The sequence below is a fragment of the Dermacentor variabilis genome, chromosome 7 (genome assembly GCF_050947875.1).
Source record: "Dermacentor variabilis isolate Ectoservices chromosome 7, ASM5094787v1, whole genome shotgun sequence".
Lineage (NCBI taxonomy): Eukaryota > Metazoa > Arthropoda > Arachnida > Ixodida > Ixodidae > Dermacentor > Dermacentor variabilis.
The window spans coordinates 138326192-138338444 of record NC_134574.1 but is presented as its reverse complement, the minus strand read 5'-3'; the positions used below and the strand labels follow the sequence as shown (position 1 = coordinate 138338444).

At 48.9% G+C, this 12253-nt stretch overlaps 1 protein-coding gene across 1 annotated transcript in view; it reads left to right on the top strand.

The window, feature by feature from the left end:
- The window catches only part of LOC142587983 (uncharacterized), a 456185-nt gene that overhangs the window by 236928 nt on the left and 207004 nt on the right, over positions 1–12253 (top strand). The window lies entirely within an intron of this gene.

The window sequence follows — 12253 nt, the reverse complement described above, 5'->3', positions numbered from 1 at the left end:
CTCCCCTCTATCCTTCACCCATCCCCACTCCTGTTCTGTGTCTTTTGCTGCCGTTGCCGCTGGTTGTTAAGTCAGGACGCGTTCTACCGCTCGCTTTCGCTGCCACTCTTCTTGGCAGCGCCGATCGTCCGACTCCTTTTGTGCGGTGCCGCGGCAACGGCTTCGAGATGTGTGGGTGCCCCGCAGCTCGCCGAACGTGCTTGCGAGGCAGGGCGCTAGGGGAAAATCTGGCGCTAGTTTCCGAGAAACACGGATGGGAGAGCCTCTAGGTATGCCCACAGCTGAGCTCCCATTGGCAGAAATTACCAGTTCCGGTAGGGCTTCCTGCGCAATAGCTCCCTAATTACGAGGTTAAACCAATCCAAAATCAGAAAAGAGGCTGACAGATGGAATAGCAAACTGTGGTATAAAGGTTATAGACAGCGATAGGGTGCCTAAGAAAGGGTGGCCAACGTTTCGATAGGAGGACCTATCTTCGTCAGAAGCAAAGGCATCCCTTTGACGAAGATAAGTCCTCCTATCGAAACGTTGGCCAGTCTCTCTGAGGCACCCCATCCCCGTCTATAACCTTCATACCACAAGGAGAGGCCAAGATATTCGTGATGTCAGACTGATGCACCGGCACTGTGTTTCCAGCGCAAACTTAAAAAAGATAAATAAGTAAATGTTCAGGGACCGATCTCGCCAAACTGTTTTTCAGGAGTGACGCTTATTATTAGCCGGGGCCAGCTTCCCTAACATATGTCTAACATCATGGTTGACTGGCACCCGCTGTTACGGACATGGTTCTAGTGTTAGAACCTTTTTCCTGGCGTGTTCACACAAGGAGGAATCGATCCGCGATGGGTACGGAGTCTAGGTGCACCGAGAGCTGATGGCTTCGTGTGCGCTGTGTTCTCGCCGCTTAGTTGACGTTGAAGTATGTCGCAGCACCAACGGCGATTCGCTTGCTGCTGCTGCCGCACTTCCTCGCGCCAGCGTTTTGATAGCGAGTGTCCGCGGTCATCGAGTGAGATAAGATCACGTTTCCCTGTGCGCACGTGACAAGGTGCTTCTTAGTTTACTTATTAAGTGAATGTTTCCAGCAGTTCACGCAGCTCATAAATTGACTAAACTTCCTTCGTATAGCTTTATAATAATTTGCCATCGCAATCAATGCTTCGCCTTTCGAGCGAAACTGTTACTTTTTCTTCAGTTAGTTAGTTAGTTAGTTAGTTAGTTAGTTAGTTAGTTAGTTAGTTAGTTAGTTAGTTAGTTAGTTAGTTAGTTGTATTATCTTCCGAGGCAAATGCACTATGGTAGAGAGTATTTTCAGGCTTAAAGAAAAGATTCAACAATAATTTTGCAACTAGAAATTCATCACGACAGTAATAACTGAACAACGATGTACAACAAAGTAAACCAGTTGCAGTTAACAAGTGTGCCTAAGTCAATAACGCTTGCTAAAGCAGTACTAAAACGGTCGGGACTGACAATGGCCACATGTTCATGTCAAAAGAAGAATAACAGCAGCTTTAAATAAACATTTCGGCTGTGTAAACTTACTTAGCCCTGCTGTCTACAGACACCAATTAACGAAGTTTCTCAAGGACACTAAAAAAACACAACAAAAAATTATTCGTGCGCCTCACCCTCAATTCAGCGTGGAGTGCAGTTCCGTGGAGAGAATAACGTCCGCCGATACTCCTAGCGTCGATTGGCCGCGAGGTCAAGCTTGCCACTGCCCAGGGAAATCGGAGAACTCGCGGCAGAGATTAGAAAAAAAAAAAAGCGGAACAGATGCGAAACGACGGCCAGGCTAGGGCCGCGCCGTTTGGGCACTCGGTTTCGTGGACGGGCCAGCGGCAAATAATTGGGCTCAATTAGGGGCATCAGCTTGCCACTTTTAATTAGGACCCGCTAGATCGAAAGAGCAAGGTTCGGGAGAGCTCTTCCCGGTATAGGCAAACGCGTTCTTCAATCCCGCGCTCGGACGAGCGAAACGGCTAGTCGCAGCAAAGTTAATGGGCCGTGGGTCGCTCAATGGGCCGACCGACCATCGTCGCTTCCCATTCCTTCCCCCTCCTCTTCCCCTCCCCTCCCTCTCCCCCCTCTCACCCTCACTCACTTCCTGGCAGGTATGGTACGCGAGATGGGGCTTTCAGCACTTCGCATAACTGATTCGGATGTGGTTAGGTCCAATACCTTATTCGTACACTGAAGTGCGTTTTTTCCTTAAAAGACATTCGGAAAGCATATTTCGCTTACCTCTGCTTTCTTTTTTTTTTCTCTCTCAGATTTCGTAGCGAAAACACCATTTAATGGTCTGCAACATTCCATATCACACTTGCCACTGTTGCTTGCCTGGCCTTTCAGAGGAAAAAATGTGAATTTGCTCCGTGTGCGCCTCCCGGATGCAGCCCCGATCACGAAGGCCACGCTTAGGCGTAATGCGGAAGCCAGCAGGGTCATAGCCTCCATGGTTTAAGCATCATCACAGCAAGATGGGCTGTCAAAGGGAGATTTGTGCTTGGTTTCTTGAACACGCAGGCAAGTAATGCTAATTGCCAAGTTATGGTCAATGAAACGGGCCACAAATCGGAAATAGCTTTTTTTTTTTGATAATTGGTTGCCCCGCTAGGCTGATGAGGGTTCTTGTTTGCTGCGTTCTGCGCATGTTCTATTTGTCCACGGGCTGCCGTGAATAAAGCAGTTGAAAGTTACTGCCCGTGTTGTTTCTCTGTTCTCTTCCGCTGTCCCCGTCTTTATTTCTGGTCAATAAGATATGCTACCACGACAAGATTCGCGCTCGCTTTGAAACATTTTATCGTCTGTTCTTGCTTTTCTTGGCTTAGTTATTCATTGTAGATGAGTGAACTTCATTAGAAGATATAATTTGGGTGAACTAAAACCTTTTATGAAGATTTTACTTTCAGAACACGTAAATTGTCTAGCCATATCCACGTTTTAGACGAAGCCTCTTGCAACACGAGCCACCACAAGCCTTGCAGGCACATATACCGTCATTCCCATCACAGTGCAGCACTCGTTAGTTAGGAAACTCCCATAGACGGTAACGCCAGCTTTCCCTCTAGGTGTTATAATGAGAAACTCTATGGGTAACGGTCTGTTACAATTATGGCCAGCATTGCAAACAGTCTATATTTGACAGGTTCAAGCCGAAGTAACGTAACGCGCCTGTAAAACGTCTTTACGGCTTGACGCCACCCCGCGTCGACACTGAAGAGCTAAGAAGAGTACATATTGTCCCTGTGTATTAATCTATTTTCGTATGTAAACCTATACAAAACACAACGTAGAGCACATTTAGCTCATAAGAAAGCGAAACTACGTTTTCTTGTACGCAGAGAACCTACTCGTCGTGTGTACAAGCCTTCTGCCCAGCCGCCATCTTGTCGTAATGCCAAAGCAGCCGGCATTGCCCCTGGATCCTATCTTCGCGAAGCTATCTATTTTTTTTTAATACCGAAACGAGACTTAAGATTGCCGCTGTCCACTTAGCTGTCTATTTAGGCGTCTACGGCGACTATTGGAATACAGGCTATGGGCGATTTCAGACCCATTATATTCCCAGACGGTAAAAGTAAACGACAATGGCGGAAAGCTCTCAGCCACGTTCATTTACATCGTCTGGAAATGCGTACCCACAGTACGAGAGCTGGTGGGTACGCAGGGGTGGGTGCAAGTTCCGGGTACACCCTGAACCTGCACCGCAAGCACCTGAAACATCGTTTGATCAAAAAGAGCACTTGTTACTTCACAGCGACATCTGCGTGCCTGTAGAGAGACGTTATAACTTGTCATCACAAGTCCTTTCAGCCGAACACATCTCTTGTTTTTCTTTCATTAGACTGCCTATGAATCGTTAATTTCTCATTGTCTCCGTACAAGTCTGGCGCCGGACAATACGCCCCCTGGTTATGACACGTGCCACCCTGAGGGCAACGTCGCTTATCGCGAGGCCGGCCGCATTCGCTTGTCGGAAACAATGGCGGCGCGCGCACGCCGAAACGCGCCGCGGGGCAGACGACAGCTGTTCCGTCCGCTGACACGTCTGCCTCTGGGAGCGGGTAATGAATGAGACAGCGGCGGGGAAGCGCAAATTAATCTGTCCTCCGGCGCATTGTGTTCAACGCCGCGCTTCCAAGGGAAATCGGCGGCAACCCGCAAAAACCAGACGGACACCCGTGTCAACTCAGGCCTTATGCGGCGTTGCGGATTTCACATTTATGTTGGCCTCGTGTTCCACAGATGTAACAAAAAAAATCCTCGCAAGTGACGTCAATGAGCTCGCTGGCCAATGGGAACGCGAGAACCGACATTCTTTCGGTGATCCATGGACAGAATGCGTTCAGCAGGAACGTTGAGCGAACATAGGCCGGCGCACGCAGCAGTCTACGGTAATAAATGAAAACGTTTTTTTTTTTTACTCTAAAAATAGACGCCGAGTGCGTGCGAAGCCTAGATGTAAGAGGCGCGTTAGTAGTCGAGTATAGGTGGCGCTGACAACCGCCTACCAGAGAACTTCCTATTTGGGCAGCGTGTGGGCTGACATCACTTACGATTTCAACGACGGCCTTTGCACAAACCCAACATAGTGGCACTATATCCAGGCCTAAAAGTCGGAGCGTGCGCACGCAGTGACGTCATCACGCTAGTGGTCCAATGGAAACGCTCAAATCGAAGGCCGTTACGACACTTCCAATTTGCTATTTCTTTGAGGTCCCGGCACCCGGAAGATGTAACCTCAGGTTACGCTTACAGGCCCTCACTGAATGCAGCGACCGCGTGACAATGAGCCATGTCGGCGTTCGTATATCGGCATCGCGAATCGGCTTTGTTGCGTCACTTGCGCATTATGCGCCGGCCGCGACTACATTGCCGACACAGCCGTTTAGGCCTCCTTCAGAGCTCGGTTGGGATCAGATGTGTCGTGCTCGCCATCCAGCGTGTATAGCAAAAAAAAAAAAAAAAAACATTGTCGAGTTCCTATTGGGCAACACTTGCATTGACGTCACTCGTTACCGCCGGGGACAAAAGCGACCACTTCTGGATAGCTGCGGCAATACACAACCCTCTGACGGCGGCAGCGGTGTTAGGCACAATGCGTGGGTCTAACTCAATGAAACGTTAACAGGAGGCACCTGTTCACCAGGGCACCTGTCAGCTATATCACTTTCTCGTTAAATTACAAGTACTTTAGTTGCGCCATCACCTGTTAAGCCAGCTTGCGACATTTGTCCTTTGCCTTTGCATTGTGTTCGTATTTGCTAAGATTAGCCTACACATGGGGAAGCGTTCGAGCTGTGTGCTTGCGAGCGACTGCGCAGCTTCGCGCCTGATATGTTACAATGTCCAAAAATTTTGGACATTGCCCCCTTCTAAAATCTGTTAAACTTCATCACACTGGCGTTTCAAAAAAAGAAGAAAGAAAGGGAACACGTTTGAAGATATTGTTCGAGTTTCAACAAGTTTAAATCGGCAGAATCGATAGGGCACATCCTTCTAATAGCACACACACTTACCGCACTTAGTTCAAACTTCCCTGCTGCTTTGTAGCAGTGCTTTACTCAGGACCAAAACACTGCTCTAACGCAGCACTAATGACCGACGAACTGTCCTAAACGCGCACGTTATTATAAGGGAGTACCCTAACGACGTTGCCAACAAATATACTCGTGGAAACTATAAAGATCTTGTAAAGCATAATTTTGCGACAGAGCTTCCCATTCGGTTGCGCTGGTGCGCTGCGGCGAAGTTCGGCAGAATGCCGAAGGGGGTGGCAATGTCCAACGTTCGCGGGTCGACCACTCGCATCGAAACACAAGTGCTAGCACCTTGCTGGTGAAGCAGCGCACAAACACGGACACAGTGGAGACAAGCAGGAATAGACGACACTTCCTGCTTGTCTCCACTGTGTCCGTGTTTGTGCGCTGCTTCACCAGCAAGGTACTATGATCACCCACCAACTAGCCCAACTTTCCACGTTACTGAACAAGTGCTAGCGCACGCCTCTATTCTGTAGCTCCCTCGCGGCACCCCTGCATCTCTTGGCGACCGACACGCCGGCCGAGTCTAAACTCATCCCACTTTCTTCTCCTCCTCCCCCTTCCTCCCTCCCCCTCAACATATCGCTCACCTCCTCGCCGCAACAACAAAACGGCTGTTCGTTCCAGCAGGCCTCCGCAGGCCTCCTCTGTGCCGGGGGTTGGGCTTCCCAAAACGTCTCTCCACTCGCGTGGCGAGCGGGACAGCACACAGGACAGTGCGGGAGGCGAGGTGACAGCGCCGGCTGAGAACGCGATCGTTTCCGCGTGTTCTTTTGCGTTACCCGTTTTAACGCGGGCGGGCATCTGCGCTTCAACAAGCTCGAACCCGTGAAGGACGAATAGGTCGCGCGACTAAAGTTGTGCCTTCTGCGGTTTGTTGTTGTTTACCGACTGTAGGTAAGCTGTTGTGGAGGCCGCGTTTAAAACCGGCAATGCAAGGCCCAGTTGAGATGTTGAGGATGCCTCTTTTCCCAAGTAGCACGGGCACACATTTCACTAACACAGAAACACACTAAGTGAAAAAAAAAGAAATGTAAAGAGAGAGTGAGAATACTTTTTTATTTAAAGGCAGGGTGTTTAGGCGGTGTATATTCGCCTGCATGTTGCTCTTATAAGGAGAAGAGAAAGAGGCCCTACAGAATTAGAGCTAAAGAATAGATAAGAAATTTTTTAAAAAATGTTGCAGATTGTGATTTTATTGGCAGCGGCAGGCGTAAGGGTCCGGTGCGATGAAGACAGGTAATCTTGGTTGGATAACCACCTTAGTTAATTGATTAGTAAAACTTGAGTAATTAATTAATCAGTAAAATAGTGAAGCTGAACGGGGAGCCACAATCACTTCGTTATGTCGATAACTTCGTTATATCCGTCATCGTGTGCACTGTAATATGAACTTCTATGGGCATATCAAAGTAGAATGTCAAGTATGGCTATAACGAGGTATTACTGTATATAAAAACAAGGAGTTCAAGGCATAGCACAATTTCGATGGGCGAGGTAAACTAGTCAAAATCCCGGAGCAACACTTATGCACCCGCGTTAAGTGAAAACGTTCATATCCACTGTGCGATTAAAAAAAAAAGCTATTATATGCTCCCACTCGAATGTCATTGTTCAAGCAGTCCTCAAAGCCTACACTTAATGTAAGGTGAGTCAAGAATAATCTGCAAATCAAATCTGTTAACTTGACGTCTACAAGCAAATCTCGTACGGTCATCAAAGCACAGCTCTGTTGAGCAGGGCATGACTATAGAGCTTGGTAACGTAAGAATCACGGGCTGAATACACAAACCTTCTCGTTCGTAAGTGTTGTTTCCCACTGGCTGGTCGAATTCGCTAATTATATACCCAGAATCATCGTTGGCTGAAATTTTATCTTACGAACAATTCGAGCGCATGACCGTTTTGTGAATACGGGCCGAGCTGTATGCTCACCGTCCAGTATTAACAAAGTATAGAAAAGTATCCAACGTGAGGTCAGCATTCGGGTTTAGAGAAAATCGTAGCAATGAGCCCCCTTGCCGTGGCACGCCTTTTTATTCTTAGACTCCTTTTCCCGTGTAGGGTAGCAAACCGGAAGTGCGTCTGGCTGACCTCTATACCTTTCCTTCCTTCTTTTCCTTCCTCCCTCCTCTGTTGCTGCCCGATATAAGAGTAATACGAATCTTGATTCCTCCCTCCGTAGGCCCAGCTTGTGGAAATCCTCATGTGCTGGCGTCGCTGAGGTGCCTTTGGATGCTTGTCATTCTAAAAGGGCGCTAAATGAGAAATATAGTTATTTGCATTGTGTTAGTAAATAACCCTTATGCAATACCGATACAGCCACTCTTACCCTAAGAAGATGCTTGATAAAAGAGAAAACCTCAATAACGAAAGACGGGTGGCGACGCCCTCTTCAAGTTCCCGCACCACATCGCCGTGACGTCACGGATTTTGACGACGTCTTTTTGGGCCTCGCTATTTATTTTATGAGTAAAGATGGACTACATGCCACTTTAAATCAGCCTTAGAAAATTTCAAAAACAGTTAGTAAGCCACAACAGCACCAATGACGAAAAAGAAACAGATGTACTTCGGTGATCCGTGATGTCACGTGGTGGTTTCGGCATGAAATGCGTACTTTATCACTCATTTTCCCTTTTAGTAGCCAAGTTGTTGCCGGGGAAGTCAAGAAAAACCAAGTTTTGAAACCACGCTTGATCCAACCTAAACTGATGTTTTTTATTTCCCTTTAGAGTCCCATTTAAGTGACTTCTGTGCTGCTCAGCTGTGAAGCTTGTTTCTCTCTGCTTATCGTTCTTTTATAGCCTCCTTGAAATCATTATTATTACAGCGAAGCTTTCTTTTCCTGGGGAACAGAAAGGCGTGCGAATTTCGAGGCTCACCTTCGTTCCCTGGATACACCTAGAAAGGTCACGTGAGCGCCGAAACTGGCTGTCACGCCCGAAGCAAACAAATTCCGCGTTGCCGCAAAGCCGGGTGGCGTCACTGAAGTATAGCCCTCCCCCCCCCCCCCCTCCCTCCATTTTTTCTTCTTTGCGTCCGGAATTCGGAGCCGCCGTTTAAATCAATATTGAAGCAAGCTAAGTCTTTGTGCCGTTGTGCACAGGAGCAGCGCGCGTCTCCCTAAGAGTCGCTACACGGTTCAAGACCTAACAAAAACAAAATATAAAGAAAATTTTCAACTAGCCAGAAAGGCACAACACTTCGCCAATTCGGCGCAAAGGCTTTCTTTACGAAGCCGCACACGTTCTTCAGTTCGTTCCTTTGTCACCGTCCGTCCATTCATTGGCGAAGAACAAAACAGGTACGTAAAGAAAAAGAAAAAGAAACAAGAAAAGAGAAAATCCCTGAGGCTTGAGGACGTATACCTTTGTCTTTTTTTCTTGTGTGTGTGTGTGTTTAAATTTTACGTTGCCGCACGCGAGATATCGCCCCCTATACAGGCAACAGAAAAATAAGCAAAGCGGCGCAGCAGCTCCGCAGCAGACTATAGATAGGATAAGGTTGAAGCGGTGTGTACGAGGGCGCCACCTGTCTACGAATTCGGAGACGTATAAAGCATCGCGCCTCCCTGCTTCGCTCCTCTGTCTACAGTGCTGCCTGTGCTGCCCTTGGCGCGAAAACGGTGAACCAAGTAGCTCATCTCCCACTTCCCAGTCAACACCCACCCACATACACACGCGCCAAACACCCACTATCTACTACAACTTCCCTGTCCTTTTTTTTTTTTTTTTTAAAGCAGCTACTAACACTGCCTTCCCTAGCCCTCCCCCACTTCTTGTTCGTTCCTATACCTCCATTGGCACTCTGCTTTCAAAGCAGTTTGTTTCGTGGCGGTCGACGGTGTGCCCGGTTCATTATTATTATTTTCGTTCTATAACCCTCCCCCTCCTCTCCCTCCTCTCGTTTTCTGTCGGGTTTTCATCGCAAGCTCGAGGACACCTCGAGGAGCCCTCTCTTTACGTCGCGATTGTTTTCAGAAGCGCGGGCGCTGATTTGTCGCTATACTGTTCAGCCTGCTGCCGGCTTGTGTCTAGGAGCTCGAGGGGCCCAAACTCTTGAGATAAAGACAGGAAAGCGAAAAAAAAAGACTAATTTGAAAAAGTATAAAGTGGTTGTCCGGAGCAGTAGCTTGTTCCAGTGGTAATATATATATATATATATATATATATATATATATATATATATATATATATATATATATATATATATCAAGAAGGAGCGCTTGGCGAAGATGAAGTCGTCGGGTCTTCGTTCGTTTCGAGAGAGCCCCATGCCCGGGTGTTCGCGCTGCCACGCACAGCAGCGAAGCCGGCGACGGCGGTTCATTTTCGGAGGAGTTTGTCGCGTGGTTGGATTACGGAAGAGACACCCGCGATCTCCCCTTATTTTTGAGTAGCGCTGCGACGGTTCTTCCGCCACTTTGGTTTGTTCCTTTCCTTTTTTTTTTTTGCGGTTCCATCTTTCTTTGTTTTCCTATGTTTATTTATGTTCGTCTCCCCTTCCCTTCGCCTCGGTATCTCTGGGAACATCTCAAGGAGAGAAGGGGGAGGGGTTTGGAGGAGAGGAAGGATAGGTGGGCGAGGGGAGGTTTGGACCGCTTTGATTCGTCACCAGGGGATTCTCCTCGCCATTGGTTCTTCTTATTTACTTCTTCTTTTTGTGTTTTTGGGCCTCGGGTCGATCAGCTTGATTGTCGTCAGCTGCGTCCGACGACGTCGAACAAATGTCAGTTCGCCTTCGCGCGCCGTGGACGAAGTGCGCCTTTCCTCCAAGCGTGCGGGCCTTCCGTCAGTAAGCAGGAGCTCCGGAAGCGGTTGGATATTAAGGAGTCGTCGTCGTTGCGAATATAGGACATCACGGCAAGCGTCTTGTCGTTCTTCCTGAACACATTTGTGAAAACAACGTAGGAAGAATTTGGCTTCGCCACGAGTAACGATATCCTGTTGAGTGACATCTCCAGCGGCTGAAGTGTGTGATCTTGGCGTTAGCCGGTTGGTGGGGGATACGCGGCACCGAGACATCAGCTGTGAAGATGTGGGAGGCAATTGTGTGAGCACTTGCTTCGCGGTGGCTTGGTGACTTTTTCTTTCTTTGCGAAGGCGCCGATGCTGTTCCCAGGAGATTTGGAACGAGATTTACAGGCACAAAGTGGCGGTCCGGCTTTCTTATTTTCATGCTTCGCGCTTCGACAGCAATGAGCTACCTGGAATTTCTTCCCTGTGAAAAACAAATCGCTGAAAGTGATTTGGCGATTTTTGCTAATGTATGTGCGTCCAAGGTGATAGATTATCGCACTCAACGGTTGAGAAGATAAACTTCTCATAAACAAAAACATGCTTGGTCCAATATGGTGACCGTTAAGGACCTCCTCCTAGAAACTTGTTCGACGTGTCCAAACTGAAACGTTTAGGCCGGCCAGTGTGGAGTGAGTGAGAATTCGCAGGAAGCCGTCAAATTGTTTCGCCCTCCAAAGGATGGACAGATTAGCTAACAAGTTGATCGCATATGCACACAGTTGTACGTGTTACTAGGACGGTTTTTCGTCACCGCCCTCGAGTTTGAAGTGTCGAGAGAAAGAGAGTTAACTTCAGGTTGACATTGTTAAAAGCTGGAATATTTCGTTGCTGGAACTGTGAAACGTGCTAACGGCGCTATAAGGCAACAGAGATACGAATCCGGAAGCACACAGGACTAGCGCCTGAGAAGTTCGATATATTCCGTAAAACTCCGCTGTATCTAAGCTAGTCGACCGCGCGTGCGACGTTTCGGCAAGTGCACGATAAGGTCTCTGCCGCCAGAGATGAAGCCCATCGCATGCGTCCTGCGATGGTTATACCCGGTGTGGCATTCACTCACAACCGGCACCATTCAGTTCGTTGGAGGAAGGAGTCGTAACTCGCCATGACTCTCGTCGAGAAGACCACAATCTATCTGACCGTACGTAACACGTTCCCGTAAACGCACGGAACGACTCCGTAAACGCACGTTCCGTAAATACACGTTCCCTAAATGCACCTTCAGTAAGCAGTGATCCGTAAACAGTTTTCCGTAAACAGTGATCCGTAAACAGCGTTCCGTAAACGCACAACGGGGCTTTACAGTGCGAGGTTACCTCCAGAGCGCAAAAAAGAAAAGCTTGCCTCTTCGTTGTGAACAATTCGCGCACCGCCGGAATCTAGAAGGGACGGCCTCGCGTGAACGCGAAACCGACACCGGGTCGGGCGCGGCCACGGCGTGGAGAAAGATGCTTCACCGCAGCGCAGCAGCGGTACTCCGAGCGTCTCCGCCGCCGGCTCGCAGCACTTCGCTCCGTCACCGTTGCGCCGAGCAGAGGAGGATGAAGGAAGAAGAGACGGGAGCCGATGGCGCGGCGGGCTTCGCATCCGGAGCGCGGAGACGCCCGGACGCGATCCCGTAGAGCGCGGCGCATCCGAATGCTGCGTCGCCACTCGGACAGCACCGCTGGGACGACGCGTCGACGCCGTAATGACATCGCCGAGGTTGGCGACGACGACGACGACGACAACGACGGAGGTTAGGGCGGATATGCAAATGGACCCGTCGAGGAGTCACCGCCGGCGATTCTCCTGGGCCGCCGGAGAGGACGAGCCCGGAGGCTGTGACGTCCCGTCGGTAGCGACTTCCGCGACGGCCGCTACCTGGTCTAGGTGAATCGAAACCCTCCTTTCGTTTGACTT